Below are 15,501 nucleotides of genomic sequence, written 5' to 3'. Positions count from 1 at the left end.
GATACGATATCGATATACTATTCCAATCGCTGTAGTAAATAATAGTATAAAATGGACTTTGTCAATCTATTATTGCTGGTCATTCAGCTATAAGTTATAAATCAAAGAAATTGCAGTCATTCATTTCTTTTTGAACATCATATATTGATCTATCTAGAATAAATTTCGTAAGTATCAAAAAGACATCACCACATCTCTTTTGGATCCAGTTTCTAGTCAATAAACGAATTATAGTATGCAAGTGCTGTTGTGGATAAGCTTCAATAAGATAGCTTAGGATGCAAGTTATTCATTAAGAAAAGTAGAATAACTTATAGATTAGGATAAAAGTTAAGTTTCCTAATCTCTATTGTAATAGGACAAGCTAAGAGCTCCTATATAAAGAGATCTATAATGTAAGTTGATCTCATAAGTTAAGAATAAGAAATAAAACGAAGGAACTGTTTTATACTCTGTTTCGCATACACATACGATCTTTGGCGACTTTATTTGGTATCAGAGCTTGAGGTTAGATTGTGTGATTGCGACTCGAAGAATCAATGGCTGAAGAGAAAGCGTTGATAGACACGAAGACGCTGGGACGAAGAGATGGGATTCCCGGGACTGTTGTCTGTCCAATGCTAACTTCAACCAATTACACAGTTTGGGCAATGAGAATAAAAGTTCTACTTCGCGTCCATAAGGTATGGGAAGCAATCGAACCAGGAACAGATAAAGAAGAGAAGAATGATTATGCTACGGTACTTCTCTTTCAATCCGTCCAGAGAATCTAATATTGCAAATCGGTGAACAGAGCTCTCCTAAAGATATGTGGGAAGCTTTGAAAACAATAAATCTTGGCGCAGATCGTGTAAGAGAAGCTCGGCTGCAGACCTTGATGAACGATTTCAAACGTCTAAAGATGTCTGAATCGGAATCAATAGATACCTTCTCAGGCAAGTTATCTGAACTTGCATCGAAATCGGCCTCGTTAGGACAGAGTATTGAAGAACCTAAACTTGTAAGAAAATTCTTAAATAGTCTGCCTAGATCAAAGTACATCATGTTGGTGGCCTCGCTGGAACAGATGTTAGACTTAAATACAATCAAGTATGAGGATGTTGTTGGAAGAATTAAAGCATATGAAGAACATATCAGAGAAGATACAACAAGCGACCAACAAAACAAATTGCTGTTCTCAAGTTCAGAAGGATCTAACGATCAGAACTCGAGAGGACAAGGAAGAGGTAATTATAGAGGACGTGGCAGAGGCAACAGAGGAAGAGGACGCGGCAGAGGCAACTCCGGAGAGTGGAACAAAGAGAAGAGAGACTACTCTCAGATCACCTGCTTCAACTGCAAGAAAAAGGGTCACTTCAAGTCTGTTTGTCCAGAGAAGAAAGAAGATAATCAAGAGCTCAACAAAACTGAAACAGAAGTTGCTGATACTGTGCTCTATATGCATGAGGTTGTTTTTCTGAACGAGGAGAAAGTCATACCTAGAGCACTCGAGACAAGCAAGAAAGAGGAAGGAATATGGTACTTAGATAATGGAGCGAGTAATCATATGACGGGTGAAAGAGGTTATTTCTCTGAACTGAATCAAAATATTAAAGGTAAAGTGAAGTTCGGAGACGGCTCATGTGTGGATATAGATGGAAAGGGATCGATATTGTTTGAAGCTAAAACAGAGGAGCAAAGACTTCTTACTGATATCTACTATATTCCGGATTTGAGAAGTAACATTCTCAGCTTGGGACAGGCAACAGAGCAAGGCTGTGATGTTAGGATGAAGGATGATTACCTAACTCTGAGAGATTCAAACGGAAGACTTCTCACCAAAGTTCTAAGAACTTCTAATAGACTCTACAAGGTTCCACTTAAAGTCGGTACACCTAATTGTCTTCTCGCGAAGATAAAAGAAGAACCGTGGAGTTGGCATGCGCGCCTTGGTCACATTAGCTTCAAGACAATACAAGCTATGGCAGCAAAGAACATGGTTCATGGACTACCTGAAATCAAAGAAGAAAATCAGTTGTGTGACTCGTGTTTGGTCGGTAAACAAACTAGGCATAGCTTTCCTAAAGCAACGTCCTATAGGTCAACTAAAGCAACGTCCTATAGGTCAACGTCCTAGAGCTACTGCACGCAGACCTCTGTGATCCAATCTCACCCGCCACACCAGCACACAACCGCTACATATTCGTTATAATTGATGATTGCACGAGATATATGTGGACTATTTTGTTGAAGGAAAAGAGCGAAGCTTTCGACAAGTTCAAAGATTTCAAAAGCCTCGTTGAGAAAGAAGTAAACAAAACAGTAGGAACGCTCCGTACAGACAGGGGAGGGGAGTTCACATCAAGAGAGTTTCAGGAGTTTTGTAACAGAAGTGGGATCAAACGTCATCTAACGGCACCGTACACTCCTCAACAGAATGGCGTAGTAGAAAGGAGAAACCGCACCCTCATGGAGATGACTCGAAGCATGTTAAAGGCAACAAAGGTTCCAAACTACATGTGGGGAGAAGCGGTTCGACATGCTACTTATGTTATTAACAGAGTCCCCACGCGAGCACTTAAAGATAGTACTCCATACGAAAGCTTGAGAGGAAGAAAGCCAAGTACAGCTCACATTAGAGTTTTTGGGTGTGTTGCACACGCAAAGATTGACTCTCATCGTCTGAAGAAACTAGACGATCGATCACAGGTTCTTGTTCATCTAGGAATTGAGCCTGGCTCAAAAGCATATCGGCTCTATAATCCTACAACGAAGGCAATTATGGTAAGTCGAGATGTTATTTTTGATGAAAGAACTTGTTGGAATTGGAAGGGAGTTGATAAAGAAGCCAACACAAACTCTGGTATGTTCAGTATGACTTGGGGAACTACACTTGATGAAGGTAATGGTCCGTTTACAGCTGGTAACCATCAAGAAGAAACCTCTGACGCAGAGTCAGATCATCAAGAAGAAGAACCAGAGACTACACATGTCGAAGAAGTCAATGAAGAAGCAACAACTCAAGAATCAAGACACTCAACTCGACAGAGAAACAAACCAGGTTATCTTGATGACTATATATTATTTGCTGAAGTGGAATGTGAGTTGTTACTTCTCTCGATCAACGAAGAGCCAAGAAATTTCCATGAAGCAAAGGGAAATAAGAGATGGACGAATGCATGTGAAGATGAGATTGACTCCATCAATAAAAACAACACATGGGAGCTCGTAGAGTTGCCGCAAGGAGTCAAAATCATTGGTCTCAAGTGGGTTTTCAAAGTTAAAAGAAACGCAGATGGCTCTATCAATAAGTTCAAAGCTCGACTTGTAGCTAAAGGCTATGTACAGGAACATGGAATCGACTTCGACGAAGTGTTTGCTCCAGTGGCTCGACTAGAAACTATAAGGTTACTGATTGGCTTAGCTGCAGCAAACAAATGGGAGATTCATCATCTAGACGTCAAGACTGCTTTCTTACATGGAGAGCTGAATGAAGAAGTTTACGTCTCACAGCCTGAAGGATTTGAAAAGAAGGGAGAAGAACATAAGGTTTTCAAACTCTCTAAGGCTCTATATGGGTTAAGACAAGCTCCACGGGCTTGGAACACAAAGCTCGACCAGATTCTCAAACAGTTAAGCTTCAAGAAGTGTTCGAAGGAAAGTTCTGTGTATAGAAAGGATAATGCTGGCAAGCTACTCATCGTAGCTATCTATGTTGATGACCTGTTCGTCACCGGCAACTCTAGTAAAGAGATCACAGACTTCAAAAGGAACATGTCAAAGAACTTTGAGATGTCATACTTGGGGCTGTTAACCTACTACCTCGGACTTGAAGTAAAACAAAGTCCAGACTGCATCACAATCACTCAAGAAGCATATGCACAAAGGATCTTGAAGGAAGCTGCAATGGATGACTGCAATCCAACTTGCATACCAATGGAGTTTGGTCTTCAACTCTCTAAAGGACAAGATGAACCGGAGATAGATTCTACACTATATCGAAGAAGAATTGGATGTCTCAGGTATCTTATGCACACAAGGCCAGACATGGCGTTTTCGGTTGGGATCTTGAGCAGATACATGTACTCACCGAGGACTTCTCACGGCAATACACTAAAGCGTGTGTTAAGATATCTAGAAGGTACTATTGGATATGGCTTGTCATACAAGAAAGGAGAAACTAAGAGACTTGTGGGCTTCAGTGACAGTAGTCACAACACGGACCCTGACGATGGGAGAAGCACGACGGGACACTTGTTTTGTCTTGGACACCGTGGCATTGTCCTCCTGCGAAGCAGAATTCATGGCCGCTACTGAAGCTGCAAAGCAAGCTATCTGGCTTCAAGATTTGATGAGCGAGATTACAGGAGAGAAGATGGAGAAGACACTGATTCGTGTTGACAATAAGTCAGCTATCGCATTAGCTAAGAATCCTGTATTTCACCGAAGAAGCAAACACATTGCTAAGCGTTTCCATTTCATTCGAGAGAAAGTGGAACAAGATGAGATTGATGTGGAGCATGTACCGGGAACGGAACAGAAAGCAGACATCCTAACCAAAGCCTTGACAAGAATCAAGTTCAAAGAGATGAGAGACATGATTCAAGTTCAAAATCTAAGCAAAGATGGTTTGAAGCTTAGAAGGGAGAATGTTGTGGATAAGCTTCAATAAGATAGCTTAGGATGCAAGTTATTCATTAAGAAAAGTAGAATAACTTATAGATTAGGATAAAAGTTAAGTTTCCTAATCTCTATTGTAATAGGACAAGCTAAGAGCTCCTATATAAAGAGATCTATAATGTAAGTTGATCTCATAAGTTAAGAATAAGAAATAAAACGAAGGAACTGTTTTATACTCTGTTTCGCATACACATACGATCTTTGGCGACTTTAAGTGCCATTTACATCTAATTCGTTATGATCATTGCAACAAGAAGAAAACCATTCGAACTTGGATGGACTAGATCCGCGGTATATATATTTATGCAGTACTTGGATAATGTTAATATGATACTTGAAGAGAGAATGATAGTTATAAAAAAAAAGAGGATAAAGGAAATGATACGAGCTCGTGAATTCGTGATATATGGGAGAGGAACTAATATTGTGCAATAATTTTTTTAAAGAATAAGTTAAAGCTTGGGAGCATCGAGAATGAAAGCAAACAAAAGAATGTTAGTTGTGATTTTGGAATGCCTCCAAACACTCCTCACGAGGATCTTTATGAACACAAACCCACTGATATATGATCCTGATCTCTCTTCCCCTATTCACCATCTCTACTTGTCCTCCATGTCGCTCTCTTTGTTTCTTTCTCTCTCGAGAAATATATATGCGTAACGTATACATTGATCTGTGTACGTATATGGATGACTATACTCTACGTTTATATGTATGTAGTTGTGCATCACATTTTTGAACAAACACCAATGTAAAGTCACGTCTCTCAAAACACACATCATATATATATATATATATATAGTTTGATGCCCAACAATTTGCCTTAAGCATGTAAAGAATGATTTGATGGATCAGTTTCAAATTAAAAACTCATCTATATATGTATGATAGATCAATATGCTCCACCCACTAAAGTAAATATACGAAGTTGTACATGTTAGAGTTTATAAATACATGTAAGTATATAAGTTTGGATAGATTAGTATTGATATATGATGCAGAAGATTGTCTATGTAAGAGACGGACAAACAAACGTACCCACCAATTCACATGTGTGCCACTTAATCATCACAACAAAACAACACTCTACACACAAGTCCCCTTGCTTCATCAAACCCTTTCTGTCTCACGTCTGTAGCTTAATTCGTTTAGACATCTCTATACACTCTATGTTTCTTTTCTTAAATTTAGAGTTTGGTTCTGGCGAGGTATACTAGCAGGTCGTGAAGTGATAAGGAAGGGAATGGGTTGGAACGTGAGAAACGGAGAGTCCATAAAGGTCTGGGGGGAGACATGCATGGCTCTCATCGGATACTCAGCTTGCTCCAATGGGACCGCCTACTCTTCAAAATCAACAGCTCCGAGTAAAGGACCTTATGCTCCCCCACTCAACGAATTGGTATGTCGAAGAAATAAGGCTCCAACTCCCCCTCTACGAGGCACACATTAGGAAGCTGATACCAAGCGCAGAGATGCTAGATGATGAACTAGTTTGGCTACCTGAAAAGTCGGGTCAGTACTCAACAAGATCAGGTTATGCTTTGGCTAAGGTTCATAATTGTAATCAGCAGGATCCGTTCAACTGGAAACGATATGTGTGGAATGTCGAATGCTCTCCTAAACTGAGACAATTCCTTTGGAAAGTGAAGAATGAGGCTCTTGAACACTACAAGAAAAATGCGTTTTTATAGCGGACGAATAACGCTATGTAACGATACGATAGCGGTTTTTGAAGCGATGTATCATCGCCCGTCATAATAGGTAAATGACATTACATAGCGGTTTTTAGCGTTGCTATTTTTTCTTCCGCTACAATAGCGCTTTTCAATATGCAATTAAATTTTTTTTAATAGCATGTCTTTAATGCTATTATTTATTTTATTAACAGCGTTTTTGATTTGTTATTGTTAAAACTACTATAGCAATTTGTTTCTGCTATATATTGCAAATTATATTTTGTTAATTATTTATTTTAGAATTATTTTTCAGTTAATAATTTAAAAATAAAAGCATAATTAAAATTTAAAATTAATTCAGATATTTAAAATTTCTTTATTAATATTGATCTGTAACAAAATTGGATTACAAAAAAAAAAAAATCTAATTAAATAATAAACCAAAAACTTTAACCTAATTACTAACTAAACCAAGCTTTAACCTAATTAGTACTAACTAAGCGCCACCCCAACACCACCACCTTCGTCGTTTCTTCATTTTCCAACCCTCACCCGTCGCACCACCACCTTCGTTGTCGTGTTCTTCCATGATCTTCATCGTCTTATGAAGCCATGAACTTTGTTGCCTTCTTCATCTTCCAGTCCTCACCCGCCGCACCACCATCTCTGCTCGCGACCATCTCTGTCTACCCCAACGCCGCCCCTGCTCTGTCTTCCCCGACGCCGCTGCTCGGTCTTCTCCGACGCCGTTGCTCTGTCTTCTCCCACCTTGCTCTGATTCTCCAAGCTTACGCTATTGCTCTAGTCTTTCTCTGAAACCTTCTTATAAACCAAAAAAAATTAATCAAGTAAACAACAAAGAGGGTAAAAGAGAAGAATGAATACCAGAACAGAGAGGAGGCGTCACTTCGTCACAGGACAGAGAGGAGGCATCACGGTTCAGAGAGAGAGAGAATAGAGTAGATGGGATGCTCCTCCTCTGTTGTTGTCTCACGACCTCCATTATCTGTAAGGAGAAGGATACTGAGCGACAGAGAGGATGGTGACAATGAGTCTGTGACTTAGAGAAACTGAAGATGCAGAGAGAAAGAAGATGAGTTTTGTGAGTCTAGACAGTTACAAAATTATTGGATCTGAAAACAAAAGCGACAGAGAGAGAGAGGAGAAGAAGTAGGAGTAATCTGGACCCTTCAAAAAGTTTAATCAATGGTTGTGATTACATAAAGCATGATCTCCGTCCTTGTATGTGATTGGCCAGTTTGTGTTGACCAATCAAATTTTTGTATTTGATTCCTATTTTTCTTAATAACATTGTTTTCTATTTTATTTTGTGTGTTTAGTATAAAAATATTTATGATATATTTTGAAAATAAAAATTATTTTAAGAAAAGGTTTAAAGTTTATGATTTTGTGATTTATATTTGGATATATGAAATATAGTTTAAAGTTTATGAACTAGAGGATTTAAGTTTGAAATTTAAAATTAAGGTTTAGAATTTGGATATATGAAATATAGTTTAAAGTTTATGAACTAGAGGATTTAAGTTTGGCATTTGAATTTTGTGGTTATATGATTAAAAACTGATTTGATAAAAAAAATTATATGATTTGATAATTTCAAAAATATTCAATTTTTTAGTTTTATATCTAAGATCTGAAGTTTAAGTTTTCATTTATTATAAAGTTTATAGTATTATAGTTTAAAGTTTGTGTTTAAAGTTTAGGGTTTAGAGATTCAAAAGTCAAAAAATAATGATTGTTGCCACTAGATTAAATTCAATCAATGGTCCTAAAAAATAAAATTGTTCTTCTCATTTCACTTCAAAAATTGCATAAATTTAAAGAATTAAACATGATAATTAAAATTTAAAATATAATAGAATTTGAGGATCAAAAGTTTGGGGTATTGAGATTTGAGATTAATTTTTAAACTGTAATCTTAAATTAGTTTAAAGATTTTAAATAAAAGAATTATACTAAATGAAATTAGTTTAAGGGTTTAAAGGTTTGAGCCTAGGGTTTGAGCCCAGGGTTTGAGAGTTAAAAGTTTGGGGTATTGAGATTGAGATTAAATTTATGAAACAGAAATAGTTTTTGACTATATACTTAATATCTGAGTTTAAAGTATATGTTTAAAGTTTAGGGTTTAAAAATTCGTTTACGGTTTAGGGATTTAAAAAGACAAATATAGCATTTTTAATTATGTGCTATTAAATATATGTCTATTAAACATATGCTATTATAGCACTTTTCACCTTAAGTGTTATGTAAAATATAGTAAGAGGAAAAGTGAAACAAGTACGAGAGGGAAAATCAATTATTTTTCCGCTTTAGATATGCATAGCGTTTCAAAACTAAAAGTGCTATGTATACTATGTCCGAAAAGTGTTTTGGAGAAATTAAAATCGGACCAACCTAACATAGCGTTTGTATTTTCGCAAACGCTATCTAAAAGTAAGAGATATGTCAACAATAGCACAATCGAAAAAAACGCTATCCCGATCTGCTATTAAAACCCATTTTTCTTGTAGTGGAAGTAGGTGAAAACTTGATAAGAAGAGGAATTCAAGTTGATGGAAAGTGCAAGAGATGTGGTGAAACAGAGACCATCTTCCATGTGATGTTCTCTTGCCCCACGGCTAGGAAAGTTTGGGACCAAGTACCAGCAATGGCCATTCCCACAGTGAGCTCCTGCAACTCTATGGAGGATCTACTCAAACTTGGTTCTCGGATGATAAATTTACCTCCATCAGGCCTTACTATTCCCTTAGACCCGTGGATATTCTGGGTCTTGTGGACTAGTAGGAATCAATTGATGTTCGAAGATAAGTTTTTCTCGGAAACAGAGATGGTGTTGAAAGCAATCAAAGAAGCAAAGGAGTGGCAGGAGTCATTACCACAACGCAAACAACGCTCTGCTTCATCTAAAGACTGTCACACCTCGAACCCTCTCTCCCAGGTGCCGACAAATCTCCACATTGTGTATTCTGATGCGGCTTGGAACAGCTCTACGGGCGCAGGAGGCTTGAGCTGGATCGGCACTGATGCAGTGGGATCACACCGGTTCCAAGGAACGGATACTCGACGTTATATAGCTTCAGCTTTGGTAGCAGAAGCATTGGCGTTAAAAGCAGGCCTCTCGCAGGCCGTCTCTTCAGGCATTAAAGATGTGATCTGTGTTTCAGATTCTAAGTGCGTTATTGATTTGATCACAGGTAACAAGACTGTGGTGGCTCTCCGAGGGATGCTCCATGACATAAGCGTGTTGAGCCAGTCCCTCTCATCTATCTCCTTTTGTTTTATTCCTAGGACATGTAATGAACCAGCGGATAGACTGGCCAAGAACTCTCTGTTTCAGTTCTCTAACCATCTCCTTGAGATGACAAACTCTGTTATTGCTTAAGTTTTTATGAAAAGGAAGGTTTGACCAAAAAAAAAAAATTAGAGTTTGGTTCAACGTCCACTCTTCTTTTTCTCCAACTCTCGTCCACTCCGAGATCCTCTTTGGTTAGATATATTGTTGGAGATATGTACTTATGAATTAAAATCAAATCGTACGTATTAGGAAAAATGATCATTGGTTTATTTTCTTACGTATTAGGAAAAAATGACATATATGACATATTGAGTACTTAACTCTACGATTTGATTTTAATTCATAAGTACATATCTCCAACTGATCAAATGATCAAATGTTAAATACTATCATTGGAAAAACGATCATTGGTTTATTTTCTGAATAGTTCCACTTGAAAAACGATCATTGGTTTATTTTCCTACGTATTAGGAAAAATGATTCTGACTGCTTGAAAATTTACACGTCCGACTTATGAACCACCATTATGAAACATTAGTTATTATTATCAGCTCAAGATTGAAATTTTATGAAGACCACGCCCTTTATAGACGCCGTTACTTCACAAGTGATTCATGTTATTGTTATGTCGTTAACTTCACTTGATCTGTATGCTAAGAGTACTAGTTATACATTTATTTTTTATGTTTTTGCTAAAAACTATTAATTTATTTCCTTTTCTTGTTTAACATCTTGATTAATAGACTGTTTATTACATTAGTTTTGCTAATCTTTTTTTCTTTTCCAGGTAAACAGTTGATACCTAGTCTCAATTCAATCAGGTGACAAAAATAATCATGACATTACAGTACACATATTTATCTCTTGCTGTTTATTCTTCATATTATCTAGTCAATGTTTTACTAACCTCGAATATCCTAGATTTATAGAATGATTCATACCAAACTTCAAAGAGAAGTTTAGACAATAGATGGATCTTTTTTTAGATATTCAAATAAAGTTTAAAACGTGGTTTATATTCGCGTGGTAGGTTTAGTATCGTGGAGTTGCTTCGAGTCCCAATACATAAATGTTAATGACGACTTATTAATTAAACTCCAAGATATAATATATTGGATGAACCATACATGGGAGAGCTACTCGCCATTTGCAAGCTTGTCCATCATAGTATTTTGTGTTCTTGGAATATGTCTGATCCGGAAATTAGGGAATAAAGTCTTACTGCGTCTAAATTCTTTATATAATTTTTGTTATATTTTCTCAGTTTTTACATTTTTAATTTATACATATATAATGTTGATGTGAAAAACACATCAAACTCATATATTTACAAAAAAATAAAATGCTAATTTTGAAAATTTAAGTTACTAATTTTTAGATAATATTATAAAATTTTGATTTTTGGATTTCTAATGGTAAAGCCTCTCAACTATGTTTACTTAATGTAAAAACTCCTAAACTAAAGATTTACCGATAGTATTGGTAATTATGACATGTTAGGGTTTACTTCATTAAATAAAGTTAGTTTTTGAGTTTTTATGTTAAATACTTAGGGTCTGACTGGTTCAAACGCAGCAGTTGTGGTTGCGGTTACGGGAGTTTGTGGATGCGGGTGGTTGCAGTTCCCAGCGATTTTAAGAGATTTTTACGACTGGTTCGGTGGTTAGAAATTAATGCGTTTGCGGGATACTTATGACTAGTTAACTACCAAATACAACAGCAGTTAAATAATAAATTAACAATATTTACATTTTATATAATTATAAAAAATATCAAAAATTATAATATTATAATAAATATGAAAATTATATTTAGAAAGTTATTGTTTTACATTTTTAATATTATAGAAAATATTTTTATGTATATGTATGTGTGTAGCAACTCTGTTCCTCTGGCCTCTGGTCTGGACCAGCAATGAGCACAAAGCAAGCCAAGATCTCTTGGGAGAATGTTTGCAGACCAAAAGCGGAAGGGGGCTTAGGACTACGGTCCTCACCGAAACAAACCGAGTCTGCTGTCTTAAGCTCATATGGCGCATATTGTCGCAAACCACTCTATGGGTCAAGAGTTACCTGATACGTAAAGGATTTTTCGGGGATATTAATGAAAAAACTTCGCTTGGCTCTTAGACCTCAAGCCTTTGATCAGAAAGGTATTCTAGTTTTGTAAGAAATAACTACATTTGTAAATGTCTTTTAACGGCATTCTGAAACAACAGATGAATATCTCATCAGTGCTGTCAAACAGCCGTCATGGTGATGTAAAAACCCATTAATTGTCATGCAGAAATACAAACTGTACTTTCGTTTAATTTAGTAAATATGCAATTCTGCACCAAACATATCATTTTGGGTGTAAATGTTAAAAACATTACCATTCCCTTACTGCCTAACATTAACTGCTACGTATATACATATGTATACATGTATACATATTTCAATTTATGAATATGAGTAAATATTCACGGACCTTATCGGATCGTACGTCCAGAACTCGACAAACACACACATCTCTAGTACTTTATCATGACGAAACAAAACAATTTTTTCTTGAAGTAAATATAAAAATATATGGGAGGAAAATCAGAAACATACCATTATTAAGGGAAAATAAGTCTTTAGAAATGGTGAGTATAAAAATTCAAGAACACCCAGTGTCGTAGAAAATTTGGGACAAATTAAACTTATAAACTTTTAGTGTAAAAAAAAAGAAAACTATAGATTGTATAGGAGTTCTCATTGTATAACGTAACTGCATAGATAACTTTGATTTTTTTCTTGAACGTTGCGAAAGCGTTACTATATAGTTTAGCTAATTTAAATCGAAATTTATCACTCATAATAAAAGAAAGAAGAAGAGATTGTAGAAATACCAGGACGTAGATGAGAGAGGAGGCAGTAAAAGTCCAGAAGCAGCCGATGTATGAGTCGGCGATGTAAGCTCCAGCGATCGGGGTGATCCAAACGGCACCAGACCAATTATTCACATTTCTAACCGAAGAGATAGTATAGTGTCTTCGTGTAGTCTTGTTGTCAAATAATTCACCAAGTTCGAAGCTATTCCGTAAAACGCCATCCGCTCAAACGCTTCATACCCTTCTCATACACATGTGAGACCAATGTTCTAAAAATCGCTAGGCGGTAACTAGGCGCTTTATAGAGGACTAGCGACTAGGCGGATTATTCGGGGCCTAGGCGAGGCCTAGGCGTTAGTAAATTGTTGATTTATTTTATATATTTTATACATTTGTATAACATATTTTAGTTTTTAAGTTTAATTATAAAATTATTGTGATGAATTATCAAAATTAGATATACAAAACATAAGAAAATAGACAAATTTGTAGATTTGTAATAATATTATTGCTTTATTTAACATATATAGACAATTTTAGATCGATTTTAACCAATTTTAACCGATTTAGAACAGTTTAAACCAATTTGAACATATAAATCGGTATAAATCGGATTTTAAGAAAATCGTTTCGGATAGGACCGAGTTGCTGCCTAGGCCCCCGCCTAGACCGATTTTTAGAACCCTGTGTGAGACTATATAAAGATTGTGAATAAATTAAACTGAAGCGATTAATATGTTCTTTAGTCCATTAAACTCATTTTAGCTGGTATAATAGGATGAGAATAGTGACTTGAGATTACTAAAGTACCGAGGAGGAATGAGCAAGCCTTCCAGCGGCCGGTCTTGGATGCGAGGACGGGACGGCCGTAGAGGTCGACGGTGCCATCTTGTGTGTAGACATTATCATCCTCCATTAATTTTATTAATTTTTTGTAAAAGTTTGATAATTTTGGGATATTATTGGAAATATTGTGAGGATTAAAAGAGCTATGAGAAGTCAGGTCTGTGAAGATAGACTATGGGGAAACAGTTTAAGGTTGCATGGTGTTTCTTCTTTTTTTATTAATGAGGATTTGAAGAAAAATAATTGAAAGACAAGGTTTTAAAGATAGCTTGGCTTAGCTCTTTTTTTTTTTCTTCAACGCCAGCGCTAGATTTTTTTGTTTCCTTTTCATTAATGCCGTCATCATCATCATCTTGGTCATGTAATCACCACCATCATCATCACAATATAAACCTTTGGATGGTATATACAATATTTAATTGGTCCATTCTATATTATACGTTAAATATAGTAGAAAATACAAAATAAAAGTCATATATATTGAGCCGAAAATTTCTGGTCAGCAACAGGTTGCGATGATGACATTTTTTTGGTTCTATTGACAAAGATCATTCAATAAACCTATGCCATCCTGTCTCTAAAGAAAAAGGAAACAAACTCAATAAACCATATGATTTCATTCTTTTCCTTGTACAAAAGAACTACCTAAATTTATTTGCTTTCGATGCTTATATAAAAGGTTTAAAGGAACAAAATAAAGAACTTCATTTTCTCTTTACATATTAATAAAATTAATTTTAAAAGTTATCTAAAGATAAACTTGATATATATTTGTTTCGCCTATCTTGTTTCATTCATATTCATTTTAGTTTTCCATTTTATACTAGCTCTTTAGTTGTTTTGTACGTGATTTTTTTTTTTTAAATTCGGATTTAAGTAAATGGAAAAGATAGGAGGAATTATTTTCCCTCACTAAATTAAATTTTCAAGATAAATGATGCTATATTGGTGCGAGTTGTTGGGAAAATTACCCAATATCGATGAGATGAAGATGAGATTGGACAACTAAAAGATTTAAGAAGAAGACTCTTTATAATTTTGGAAAGGGTTTACAAAGATTTTATTTTGAGAACTCTCTCTTACAAATGTTTTCTCTCTTTGTTTTCTTGATTCTTGGATGATGTTACAAAGGGACTCTACACTCTTATTTATACTAGTGGAGGGTAACTACAAGCTAATTCTAGAGACTTCTCCATCTTCTTTTCTTAAACACTTCAACACACTTCTACACACTTCTCAATCCACACTCTTCTTCTCCTTCTAGATATTTCTTCTTCTTGGACTCATGCTTGATTTGTTTTGGGCTTAAGGAGGGAATTCCAACAAATCTCCCCCTTCCCGATTTAGCCCGAAACAATTGCCATACCCGTGCCTTTGCAGCAATCTTCAAACTTCTTGATCGGTAATATCTTGGTCATAAAGTCTGACCAGTTTTCATCGGTGTGTACTTTGTTGAGATGTAGAAGCTTCTCTTCAAGAACTTCTCGAATCCAATGAATCCGAATGTCGATATGCTTCGAGCGAGAGTGAAAGCTTGGATTCTTTGCTAGGTGAATGGTGCTTTGATTGTCACATAGCACAACATACTTATCTTGATTTACTCCCAACTCAAGTAAGAAGTTCTTCATCCATAACATCTCCTTGCACGCTTCCGTTGCTGCGATATACTCTGCTTCTGTGGTGGATAAGGCAACACACTTTTGTAGCTTCGATTGCCAGGAAACAGCTCCCCCTGCAAAGGTAGTCACATATCCTGATATTGACTTTCTTGAGTCTTTATCACCATCCCAATCTGCATCAGTATAACCGCTTAACTCTAATTTTCCATTGCCAAAACATAGACACTTTTTCGTTGTGCCTCTTAGATAGCGTAGAATCCACTTAACTGCTTTCCAATGCTCCTTTCCTGGGTTTGCTAGAAAGCGACTCACAACTCCTACTGCATAGGCTATGTCCGGTCTGGTGCACACCATAGCATACATGAGACTGCCTACTGCTGATGCATATGGGGTAGTCTTCATTTCTTCTTTCTCTTTCTCACTTGTTGGACTTTGCTCCGAACTTAACTTGAAATGTCCACCAAGTGGAGTGTTCACTGGCTCTGCCTTATTCATGTTGAATCTCTCCAACACCCTTTCAACATATCGTTC

This window comes from Brassica napus, chromosome C4, assembly GCF_020379485.1.
Source record: "Brassica napus cultivar Da-Ae chromosome C4, Da-Ae, whole genome shotgun sequence".
In the NCBI taxonomy this organism is placed as follows: domain Eukaryota; kingdom Viridiplantae; phylum Streptophyta; class Magnoliopsida; order Brassicales; family Brassicaceae; genus Brassica; species Brassica napus.
This window is presented reverse-complemented; position numbering follows the sequence as displayed.